Source organism: Argopecten irradians, chromosome 6 (assembly GCF_041381155.1).
Source record: "Argopecten irradians isolate NY chromosome 6, Ai_NY, whole genome shotgun sequence".
NCBI classification, from domain to species: Eukaryota; Metazoa; Mollusca; class Bivalvia; order Pectinida; family Pectinidae; genus Argopecten; species Argopecten irradians.
In genome coordinates this window covers 979,619-992,291 of record NC_091139.1, presented here as the reverse complement: position 1 = coordinate 992,291, position 12,673 = coordinate 979,619, and the positions used below count along the sequence as shown (strand labels likewise).

Sequence of the window (12,673 nt, the reverse complement as noted above, 5' to 3'; positions counted from 1 at the left end):
GATTTTTCGCTGCGCGGCGCATTTCCTAAAACGTTCAAGCACATAATGTCAAACCTTAAATAGTAAAAATTCAATACACACGAACTACACTTAAAATGTCCATCAAGGGATTCTATGTACTATTTAAAAAGATTATCTTAAAAGATCAATCTGTTTATGTCTTAGCGAGACAATTAATTCATCTTTTTATGTTACACGACAATGTGCCGATGGTGTGAAGCCGGTGTATTCAGATCGAGTAGGGTTGCATAATGTTATGACTGTACAATTATCATTTCTAAATGCAGGTAGCTTTAAATCGAAAAATTACCATGTTAAGAACGTTTAATAATCATTAAAATACATCGTAAAACTCATCTCAGCCATTCTAAATCGTAAATTTTTTTCCGGGGCAGACCCCCGGACCCCCAACACAAAATTATCGCGCCTTTTGGCGCTCGCAAATTCATTACAATGCATCGTAAAACTCATCTGAGCCATTCTAAATCGATTTTTTTTTCTGGGGCAGGCCCCCGGACCCCCAAAACACCAAAATTTCGCGCTTTCGGGCGCTCGCAAATTCATCAAAACTCATTTAAGCTACTCTAAATCGTAATATTTTTCCCGGGGGTCACCCTCAGACCCCTAAAACACCAAAATCTCGCGACCCCACTGTCTATATGGTTGGGAGTTGAATTAATCTCCTCCTGTAGGTGCGGCGGGGGTGGGTGGGGTACAAAATATTGAAGACCTTTGCCCCCCATAACGTTTCATCTTCCTACGCCACTGTGTTTTATTCTGCAAACTGCATATTATTGACACTGTATGAAAAACAAACTTTGTCTCTTTTGGTTGTAAATTACATATCCTTTGGTTGAATATTCAAAGAGTCATCGTTGGAAGCAAAGTTCAGACTTGAATACATTTCAAGGTATAATCGATTTATTCAAAGTATAATCAATTTACTGCTGTTCCACTTTCACTGGCACAGACTACTGCTAAATAATGTTGATATTTTACAAGATTTGGCTAATGGATTTGAATTGTTCATGAAGCCAAATACTACAAATATATATATTGTAATCATTATCAATATTTTTTTATAAATAATATCCCCAAAAAATGTTACACATTATCACACATCGTTGTCATTGTATACGGAATACCATAACTACAGGCGTATGTACACTGACACAGTGAGGACATCCACCGACTGTAACTCACTTTAAATCTTGAACTTACTATAGCGAATCTTAAGGTCTTTGTTCCAAAAATAAAATAACATTGCTTTTAAAATTGTTATTATGGGTTTTCATGTCTTAATAGCGATATCTGCTGTGTTTTTGCTGTAGGAAACTACTTTTTTTACTGCATTTCCCTGTACATTTGTACGCCCATAATGAACACTGTACGTGAGGTTTGTTGGTTATTTTGTGTGCACACGGTGGATGTCGAGATCGAATTCCACGTGGATCAGTTACAAGATACTAATCATAGTTTAGTCGTTTGCTTCGGGTACTCTGGTTTCTCAGGCGCATCATTAAATGATTATGGGTGTAAGTACAACAGTGACTTAAATTACAAAGAAGCTCACCTATATATTTACATTAAATGCACTTTCTCGTAATAACGACTTTTTTCTCGTAAGAATGACTTTTACTCTCGTAAAAGCGACTTTTTTCTCATAATAACGTCTTTTAAAACTCGTTATAACGACTTTATTGTTCGTTGATACGACTTTAAAAATACCACTTTATTTTATCGTAATAACGACTTTTGAAATTCGTTATAATGATTTTATTTTCTCGTTATAACGACTGTTTCATCATCGTAACGACTTTTTTTCTCGTAATAACGAGAAATATAAAAAAATCCCTTACTTAAATGTGACCCAAACGGCTTTCGTTTGTTTTGGTAGGCGGATGTGGTTGGTTTGTTTTTAGTTTAACGATGAATCCCGCCGCTAAACTTGTTACACCACATTCCGATATATGTGTGACCTTCAAACGCTATCAACTCTATACACAAGTGTTGTTTCTGTGAGTTTTAAATTTCCACACATATAACTTTGACACATACATGTTTAAACTTCCTTGTTGCTGTTGATATTATTGAGTTGATAAATGGCGGACAGAAAAGATAAAACGAACATATATGGGCATGCCTTTCTTGTTCAAGTTCTAATAGTTCTTATATTTACTACTGTTAGGTCTGAAGGTAAGTATAGAGACGGTAATGGTTTATAACACTGCGAGATGTCTCCTGTTGGACTAGCAAATCATAGTTTAGCTTAATCCACAGTGGGTTATCGTAACATAATTGTGTCTAAACGTAGAGTCTAGATCGTGTCTCTTTATAAAAATATAAACTTTATTTATTTTACATCGATTTGAGAAACAAGCTATACAACTTATGTAAATCACTCTCTATGGCCCGGATGTAAGCGCGCGAGGGGTCTTAGTGCGTAGGCAATCGTACACGTACCTTTGTGTAGATCAGCGTATCAATAAACGTATCGACACGAACAGATTGCGAAACAACTCTTTTTTCAACCCACATATTGCTAACTGCAATGCCTGAGCAACACCGTTGTATTTCAATGGTATTGGAACATTTAGTGATGCTAGAGTGCCTTGATCAAATATAGAGATGGTTTATCATAGTTGAAATCATGATCTTGTAATAGTTTCTTAATGTTGTTCATATGGACTATTACAGATAATATTGCCTTGTCCAAGATAGCTACAAAAGTAGCAACCAAGCCTCCAACTTACGGCTGGCAGGTGCAGCGGTCGACGGGTGTCAAAACACACAAATGCAATCGGGATGTTGTGCGCACACACTGGCTGATAGTGGTACACCGAAGACGGCTTGGTGGCGTGTCGATCTAGGACAAATCAGTACTATCGACAGCATCCAGATCATATACAGAGGTTAGTTCCTACTTTTAAAGACCTAAACATTCCTGGTAATGTACATGGATGTGTGGGTATAGCTCTGATTTTGCTTTTGTTACATATATATTTAATCCAGGGGAACGGAGCTTTTACGTCATATGATGTGTGATGATTAATAAATGCAAACAAAGTGTATCATACATTAAATCATTAAATAAACTTAGCACCGGTCCGTGTGGTGTAGAGTCATGACTTTAACAACAAATGTCCCGAATTAATAAGTGGTTTATTCGTTGTTTTGATATCTCCCTTTTGTGCGAAAAACTAGCTCGTGTTTATCCTGCACTGACTCGCTATAACTTATCTCCCTTGATTATCAATTTATCATTTGCAAGATTGGCACCAACCACCGAAGTGAGATATACCTTTCGAATGTATGGTAGATTTGTTTTAAAACAGCAAGATACTTTTAATATGTGTGTTAGATTTGTTTTAAAGATTACGCTGTTTTCCTTAATGTTTCAACTTGTCAATGTGGCTATTTTGAATTAATATTCGATTTGGACACGATCTTAAACTCTCATTGTGAAAATATATTGTTTTTAGCGAACTTCCAGCAGCGATTGGCCGGTTACCAACTTTACGTATCTAATACAACTATATCACCGACCGATGGCGTCCTCTGTTACCAGGACAGCAGTGCTACTTTGGCAGCTGTACAGTTGACAATAACACACCAGTGCCCGTATGTTGGGCGATACGTTACCGTGTACAACTATAGAAACAACCCAAAACGGTACAGCTGGTACAGTGATTACGCCATATTGGAACTTTGTGAGGTGCTAGTATATGGTGAGTATGTGTTAAGATCTGATAATAAGCATTCTAATATGTTTCATGTTAAAGTATATCCCCTACTGTCAAAAAAATGCCGTGTAGATACTTACGTAACGTCTTGCGGCTACTTCGAAGATTATCTTCATCACTAATGAGCACCGTTTGATTATATGGATTTGTCCTACATATTAAGTCGCGATTTATTCATGCAGTTGTCATTCTAAAACCTTGTTGTATATCATAAAATGTGTCAATATTGGTTCGTATATATAATGGCTCATATCCGTAAAAGAGCTAACCTAACATTAAGATAGGGGGAAATGTTGGTTTGAATATCATACTTTTTGAAAGACCTGACCCAAATCAACACCAAGTTTCACGTCAGAGTCGCACAACATGATCGAAATTGCCGATATCCGCACAGATCGGAGTCTCCCGAGTCGCATCACGTGACCGACATCTGCTATACCCGTGCAGATATAGGAATATGTCAGCTAGAACGTCTCTGAGTATTCCGGGCTATTTTCATCGTGTACATGAGAAAAAGGAATATATGTGTACTGAATTATTAATAAAATCAATACGAACTTCACATTTGGTAAATATGAAAGAAACGAGGAAAAATATATAAAAAACCTTTAAATGTTGCCTTTTTTCTTAGGAAAAAAGTAATAAGAAAAACACATCATCATCCTCAATGCTTTAACTATAATCGCCGGTTGACTAGAATCGCAACTACTAAGTTCTGATATATATTAACGATCTCCATATCTTCTAAGTATGCTTTTGTATCAATAAGTGTTAATTAAATATATATATACCTCTGACGATAAAATTCGTGTCGCTTTGTTCCAAGGATGTACGATAGGAATGTACGGTGACGGTCAAGTATGTCCGGCAACCTGTTACGGAGGGAACTGTAATCCTAGAACAGGATCTTGTCTATGTAAGTAAAATATGGGTGCATAACTGTAAAGCATGCTAATCTCGTTTTTGGATTGATATCTTCCGCATAAAATAACCAAATTAAAAAAACTGAAAAATCATATAAGTAACCGATTAACAGAGATCCGATGCTGGGAATCTTGTTTTAGTTTAAACAATATTTTCGTTCAATAAATATACAGTACAACATACATATCATGAAAGGTTGGATGCAGAAACTGTCTTGTGTTAAATTTTAACAGAAAACGATAAAATAGATAGTAGAACAGAACAACATGGACAGGTTGCTATTAAACAATGATATTTTATCTACCACATTATGTCAATGATATTATGTATTTGCGTGACATTACAGACCCAGGATTTATTGAATACTGTTTCATAAAAATAAATTGTCGTTTTGTTCGTCCCATTTTTCCTCTCCACAGAAACAAGTATTGTCCTCGATAAGTCCATAATATTATATATTTGCGTGACATTACAGACCCAGGATTTATTGAATACTGTTTCATAAAAATAAATAGTCTTTTGTTCGTCCAATTTTTCCTCTCCACAGAAACAAGTATTGTCCCCGATAATTATCTGTACCATTAGTTTCAGTAGAACGATCTGCAGTTATTTTCACGTTCTTATGTAACTGTGTTTTAATTATCCAATGTAGTCAGTTTCCATATCACATCACATTGCAGATTGTGAGCCTGGCTTATCCGGAGACAGATGTCTTTTCACTTGCTCTACGAATTGCACAGACAGACATTGTGATAAAGACACTGGGCTTTGTTTTGGTTGGTACCAACTATTTATTCATGCCTTTGTCTGCCATATGTAACGCTATAAGTGTATTTGCGTGAAAAACGTATTGTTTAATAAGTTCTATTATGATTGTTATATAACGAATTGTGTGTGGTACCTTTATCAGGGCATATTTACTTACATACATACAAGGACATTGGTCATTGTTTTAAAAACATCTGGGTCCCAGTTTTATGAACATTACTAATTTCTTAACTTAAATTTCCCTCTAGAAAAGCATTTCAAACGTTAAGGATAACTTGAAGTTAAGAAGCCTTCCTTAAAATCTGTAATGTTTTCCTATAGCGAATTTTAAGTTAAGTGATTCCTTAAAGTTAAGTACTGTTTGTAAAACTTGGCCCTGGAAAACAGTCTAGATACGGTTAAAATGATGCAGTTGCATTCTTCTATAATAGTTCAAAACTGCAGAAAAAATGTTTTATCATGTTATCTCTTTGTAACAATAAAGATAACTTGGATAGATAGGATTATAAGGTGAGGGAAAACATATTTACAATATAATTATATTTTTAGAATGTGTTCCTGGGACGTATGGTAGTACGTGTGGCCAGACCTGTTCTATAAACTGTAAGGGAAGACTGTGTGATAAGACAACCGGACATTGTGCTGGTAGGAGATGCAATACACAAATACTTTTTTTTACACTTTACAATATCTTTTCTTCGAAACCACACTTTCAAAACTATTTTTACTCATATCCCAAAATCATTAGTGCAATTAGATCACGTTGAAAGTACTTTGCAGTACTAAAAATGAACAATGTAAATGAAATGTAAAATGTATTGCTTGGATTAACGATGATTTTATTTCGATATTGTATCTTACTGTCAACAAACTTGATCTTTGTCCGTATGTTAATCTTCAAGAAACATGATGATATGAGTGACAATTAGTTAAGTATGAAACGAAAATATAATGCATACCGCATATTTTCTAGACTGTCACCTAAGAAATACTTTTTACTTCCAAAATTCCCAAACTTTACAGACTGTGTGACTGGGAAGTTTGGGACTACATGTGGACAAAACTGTTCAGTAAACTGTAACGCCAGAGTCTGTGACGCAGATACCGGTATTTGTTCGGGTGAGAAATAATTTTTTGTTTAGGACTATGAGCAAGAAATCCAAAGTGTAACATTCTTACTATACTCATGATCAAAAGCGACTTACACTCAAAAGAAGAATATCAATAGATGTTGGGATATTTGAGATAAAAGGAAAAAAGCTCATTCATTATTTTGTTTTAAATAATTATACAATGTTCAACAAAGCAAAAAGACAACCATTCCATTTTAACTGTTATTTTACTACGCAAAGGGAGGTAATACATCTACTGATGGAATGTATATAAAATAATACAGTTTGCTCCCTTTTTATCCCATGTGTTTTGCAGGGGATATAAAACTTGTTCCTGTTCGTAAATTCGTTTGTCCAAAGCAAAAAGAATATATTTATATCAGTGCCAAAATTGTAAATTTTATTTTTGCAACAGTTTTAACATGATATAAATATATCCAATTATGAATTATGTTAAATTGCATATGTATGTATTTTTTTTCCAGAATGCATCCCTGGTAAATTCGGCAATACTTGTAATCAAGACTGCCCGATAAACTGTAAGGACCGTTTATGTACCAAGGACAGGGGGAACTGCATTGGTAGGCTTCTAACAAAGGTCTTTTTGAAATACAAACCAACATTTATTGATGTCTTAGATCTGTTAGATTAAAATATTGCGTCAGTGTCGCATTTCTCTTTCAACAACCCATATTGTGTTCTTTCAAAAGTGAGCGCGAGACAGTGTTTAATTTTGTGCAAACGACTTTAAGTCAAAAACATACATATATATAGTAATTATGTTATATAAAAGTAGAACTTTGCAACTATACTTTCTGTCTAGTTTTACCAATCAAATGACAAAATGGGTTAGAATATATTCAAGTTCCTTTTTTAATATAATCATATAAAAATAATTTTCCAACCACAGCTTATGTCTAGTTTACTGATCAAAGAACAAATTGGGCTAGGATTTTTTCAACTCTTGTGTTATATTCAGCATGTGTTGTTGGAACGTACGGCAGTTCGTGTGACCAGGCCTGTTCTGTAAACTGCAAGGATAAAGAATGTGATATGACCACTGGATACTGTACAGGTAAGAAACAGTTATGTGTGTCAGTTGTCTACCACAGGCCGTAACGGAGTAGTATTAATGATGTCCCATTCTAATACATTACTTTCGGTTAAAATATCGATAAATACCGATGTTCCATATTTCGGGAATCTCCGGCAGTCAGAAGAGTTGTCGTTTTTGTACCCTTTATGAATTCAGACCAAAAATTGTTTTTTTTTGTTTTTTTTTTTTTTCAATCTGCTCCTATTAGAAGCTATCCTGATGGGTCATAAATGTCAGCATTAATAGCTTTAAACTTAGGTTCTGACTTTGATACTTGCATAACATCATTGATGTATTCTGGTATATCAGTATTGCTTACAGTTATCTTCCATGATTTCATTTATCGTAGACATAATCGACCTTTGGGTAGTTATCAGTAATTTGAATCATATCGTCATATAACTTGGCTCTACAGATAATAGAGAAGTCTTGATCTTTGTTGAATTGGTAGTTGCCTTTGGGAAGAACACTCGCCATGTCACTTCCGGTTCCAAAGCTTTTCAAGAGCAGATATATCTCTGAGAATCTAAAATAAATCTGATATCATTATCTAATTAATATTTTTAGAATGCGTTTCCGGAACGTACGGCAGCAGATGTGGACAAGATTGTTCTGTTACCTGTAAGGATAGCTTATGTGCACAAGACACTGGCTCTTGTATGGGTATGTCACTTGTTCCGTTTTTGCATATTACAGAGTTATCTGCCCTTGTATGTAGTTATTGATTATGATGCCATGCGTTTTTAGCGTAACGTCATACTTGTCGAAGAAAACGGCGGGAATTGCGCTCACAAAATAATGACGTAACAATCGATACCTACCCGCATGTAATATGCAAAGACGGAATATACTATGGAAATAGCAATGCTTAACAATACATTTCTTCGTGTTTGATAAATCGATGACTATGACTAGCTCATTTAGTTCTGAAATTAATCTTACTTAACATATTCTGAAATTATTTGATCATTGAAAGAGTATTGTCTCAGTAAAATTATAATATGATATTCCTAATCATTGATTGAAAGTATAACTGATGAAGTAATGCAAATGGTTTCAGTAAATTTAGATTGAACACATGCAGTTCGGTTTGCCTATAACTCCAATTTCATTGCTTGATTCAGAATGCACCGTTGCGAAACATGGCGCCAGTTGTGACCGGGACTGCCCTGTACACTGTCAGGACGGATGCACAAGGAACAACGCTACATGTATAGGTACGACGTGTGAAATCAGATGGTGCTATAATTGGACTCGGACGTATTTGCATCAAGATGGAATAAATCAATATTGACCTGACTTTACGATGTAAAGTTAATTTGTATTTAAATAAAACGACTTTCTTAATAAGTAAAAGCCAGCTGAACTATGATAATTGTTTGAAAAAATAAAGGATATTAAAGGAATAGTCATTAATTAAAAGGTTTTATGAAACGAGTCTTAAAAGTTCTTATTTGCGAGCCACGACGAAAAAAAATTAAACATCGAAACCAGTTTCATAAGATTTGTATAGAGCAAAGCATACGATACTCATTGTTGCATCACTATAATAAGCTACATTTAAAGAACTGCAAATATCAACCAGGTCATTGTTTTTTGTAATGACGTCACAATATTAATGGACCATCTGCTTTTGACAATATCAAATAACAAAAAGTTCCGAAAGTTGAAAGTCCGCTTTACGAACTACCCGGCCAACACATGGCAATATGTTTTAGATATGGAGAACTTATAGGAGTATAAACACTTTTTTTAGGTTGTAGAGCTGGAAGATATGACGAGACGTGTTCGTTGATATGTCCAGTAACGTGTAAAGACTTTCTTTGTGATCAACAAACTGGGCACTGTTTAGGTACGTTTAAGACAATCACAAATACATGTTTGTATTGTTACATAGAGTGATGTTCTACCTTGTTTAATACATTTTCACAAAACCTTATGGTTTTGATCTGGGTTTATTTTCATTCCAAAGAGGACTGGAGTGATTACAAAGATCTGTCGGCGGTTGGACCAGACGATTATGATTGCAATGGCCTAAATGACTTTTGCGTAATGATCCATTTTCCTTTACTTGATAGACTGTTACCCCGGAAGGTACGGAGTAGTTTGTGGAGCCGAGTGCCTTGACTCATGTATAGACAACATCTGTAACAAAGACGACGGTCGTTGTCACGCCCAGGGTATGCTTATCTATTTACCACATATAGTTTTAGAAAACACAAATATAATACACTATGAATTATTTATGAAATTTATATTTTCTCATATTTAGTAACGTTTGCTTTTTTTATATTGTTTTTTAATGTGTCACTAAATTATGATCTTACTATCACTGTAACTGCAAAAGTAAATCAAATTACGATAATATTGGGTTCTTTTAATATTCATAAATTCGATAATATGTCTTTTTAGATAATTGCGTGTGTCGAATTATCCCTTTTTATTAATGTTTATATTTATTAATACCAGAAACACGTTATATTACAGTGGGATATAAAGACATACTGATATACACATTAGCTGTATTGTGTGGACTCCTTACTACTGCACTGGTGGCTTGCTTCATATGGCAACGTCGGTAAGTATTGAAGTAAAGAACAAAAATAGCGACGAGAACCTACAAATGAATGTAATGTTTACATCTTACTTGTGTGTATGAGAAAGATATGGTAATATGACGCTACCAATATTCGTACACTATTTGTAAAATATTGTTGAAATTTTCGTACGTGAGTAAAAATAATTCAGATTTTCCCCTATACATTCACCAAATTGTACCTTTAGTTTTAATGAAATAATCTTTTTACTCGTTAGAAATACGTATATTTATGCATAAAAAGCTTTTAAACATCCCCGGTTCAGCTCTATGTTTCAGCGTGTTTTTAAGGTAGGATTTTTTAACAATTTCATTTTCTTCAAGTCTAAATAAGCAACAGGAAAGAATATGAAATATGAAAAAAGTCACTATTGTCATTAACTTCGAAGGGCCCAAGGTACTCATATTGAACCTATAGCATGCTTGGATGACGAGTTGCTTACTACTATTAAGCACCTTAATTTTTGTTCAGGATAATCATTGTCAGTTAGGAATCCAAACTGAAAAAAATGCTTGATATATATGCAAAAACGTAATAATTTGGGTAGCGTCACGTCAGGTTGTAATTTAAGAATGTTTTTAATGACTTAATGATTTTGTACCATATTCACATTTGCATTTGCCAAAATTTTTCACTACTTGAACTTCTTTTCTCAGTTTATACCGCGGCCATAAAACAAGATGACTTGCGAAAATAGCTTTGGGCTGCTTCTAATTATCTGAATTAACATTACGGTATAATGTTTTGAACTAGTTAGGATATTATCAAACCGTTAAAGATGCTCCACTACCGACAGAGCATAATTAGTTTTAATCGTATATATGTGTCTAATTAACGCAAAAATTAATATAAATAAGTTATTTTCCCTTAGTGCAACAGTACTTCGTTTCATATGGAACAAAGTTATGCACTGGTGGCGATGGAGCACCTTTAATATATATTCTAACTGACTTCACCTTTGCTTTAATCGAATCATATATGATGTAATGGTGGTATATTATATTTAATTTATATCTATATCTATTCTATCTATCTTATTTACAGAAATATGAACATCAGAAATACAGTGGAACAGAAAAACGCGGACACAGGGACTGGTAAGAATCAACTACGCAGTTTTGACACAAATCATTATATAAAAGATGACTGGGTATTGGAACTATCCTTATCGTTTGACTACATAATACTTCATTTTCTTGCAAATTCACCATTACGTTATTTTACTTTTTTAATCAAAGCATACAAAAGCATAACGAACGTATTGATTATTGATTCACTTCATATTTATATGCATACATTGTAGTGTGCATACTAATTTGTTAATAAAGAAAGAAAAACTTATAGATATCCCGTCTCGCACCAAATACTCTCTTAGTTAGTCTTTTCTGTAGTGATGCGTTGATTTATTGTTCATTTAATTTTCCCCTTTACCAATGTTTTTTTTTTTTTTCAGTTCATACCGTACAGGAAAAGGAATATACATCTATTGACCACAGTCCTGTAGGGAATTCTAACGTGTACGAAATGGCAGATTTCTAGTATGGTTAGAGGCAAGGAATGATTTTTTTTTACTGAAATGCGTTATAGTTAACTCGCATTGTATCATGCAATTAAACACATTCGCATATTTGTATTGTTTTGATTGTATTAGGCAGTCCATCCGCGAGCTATGTATAAGAACAAATAACAATGACATAAAATTTCAATTAAAAATTCACGTTTTATTTTCATTTAAAATACCATTCTTTCATTATAAATCCTGTGATTATGGGACAAAACGCCAAATTGCATAAAATGCTGACTCAAGAGGACTAGATGAAAGGTATTTGCATATTAGTATATCATTTAATTAGAACTTTACTCGGAATTTTTTAATATAACATGTTTGTACACATATTGTAATGTGATAATCTAATTAGACAACAGGATAAGAGGAGTATCCACATGCAGCGTTAAAATGTTAATTGGTTGTCCATTCCATATTAGTGAAGAAAGGCATATGATACCTATGAGAACAAATAAAAGGTCAATCATATCAACTGTTAATACATATCAATGCGAATGTATGGATCTGTCAAATAAACAAAGCTATGGAATTATTTGATACATACAATTGAATAATTATGTAAAAAAGAGAAAAACTAACTTCAAGACTAATATGAAAAAAGTAAAAAAAAAAAAAAAATCCAGACTTATAAATGAAAAATAGAGAGAAAAAACTCTAGATTTAAATGAAAAAAAACCTGAAAAACCTCGAGAATTATATATGAAACAAAAATTAAAAACAACAGATTTATATATGAAAAACAAAAAAACAAAAACTCGAGACTGATGTATATAAAATATATAATCGTGTTATATCTATGTATATCAGACTTATTATCAATATTATCAACAATGGATAAGATGAAAGATACATACACCATACCGTCA

The 12,673-nt window shown here is 33.8% G+C and overlaps 1 pseudogene; it reads left to right on the top strand.

The window, feature by feature from the left end:
- Window positions 1–2,102: 2,102 nt before the first annotated feature.
- On the top strand, window positions 2,103–12,491 carry LOC138326143 (scavenger receptor class F member 1-like; annotated as a pseudogene).
- The last annotated feature ends 182 nt before the right edge of the window (window positions 12,492–12,673 follow it).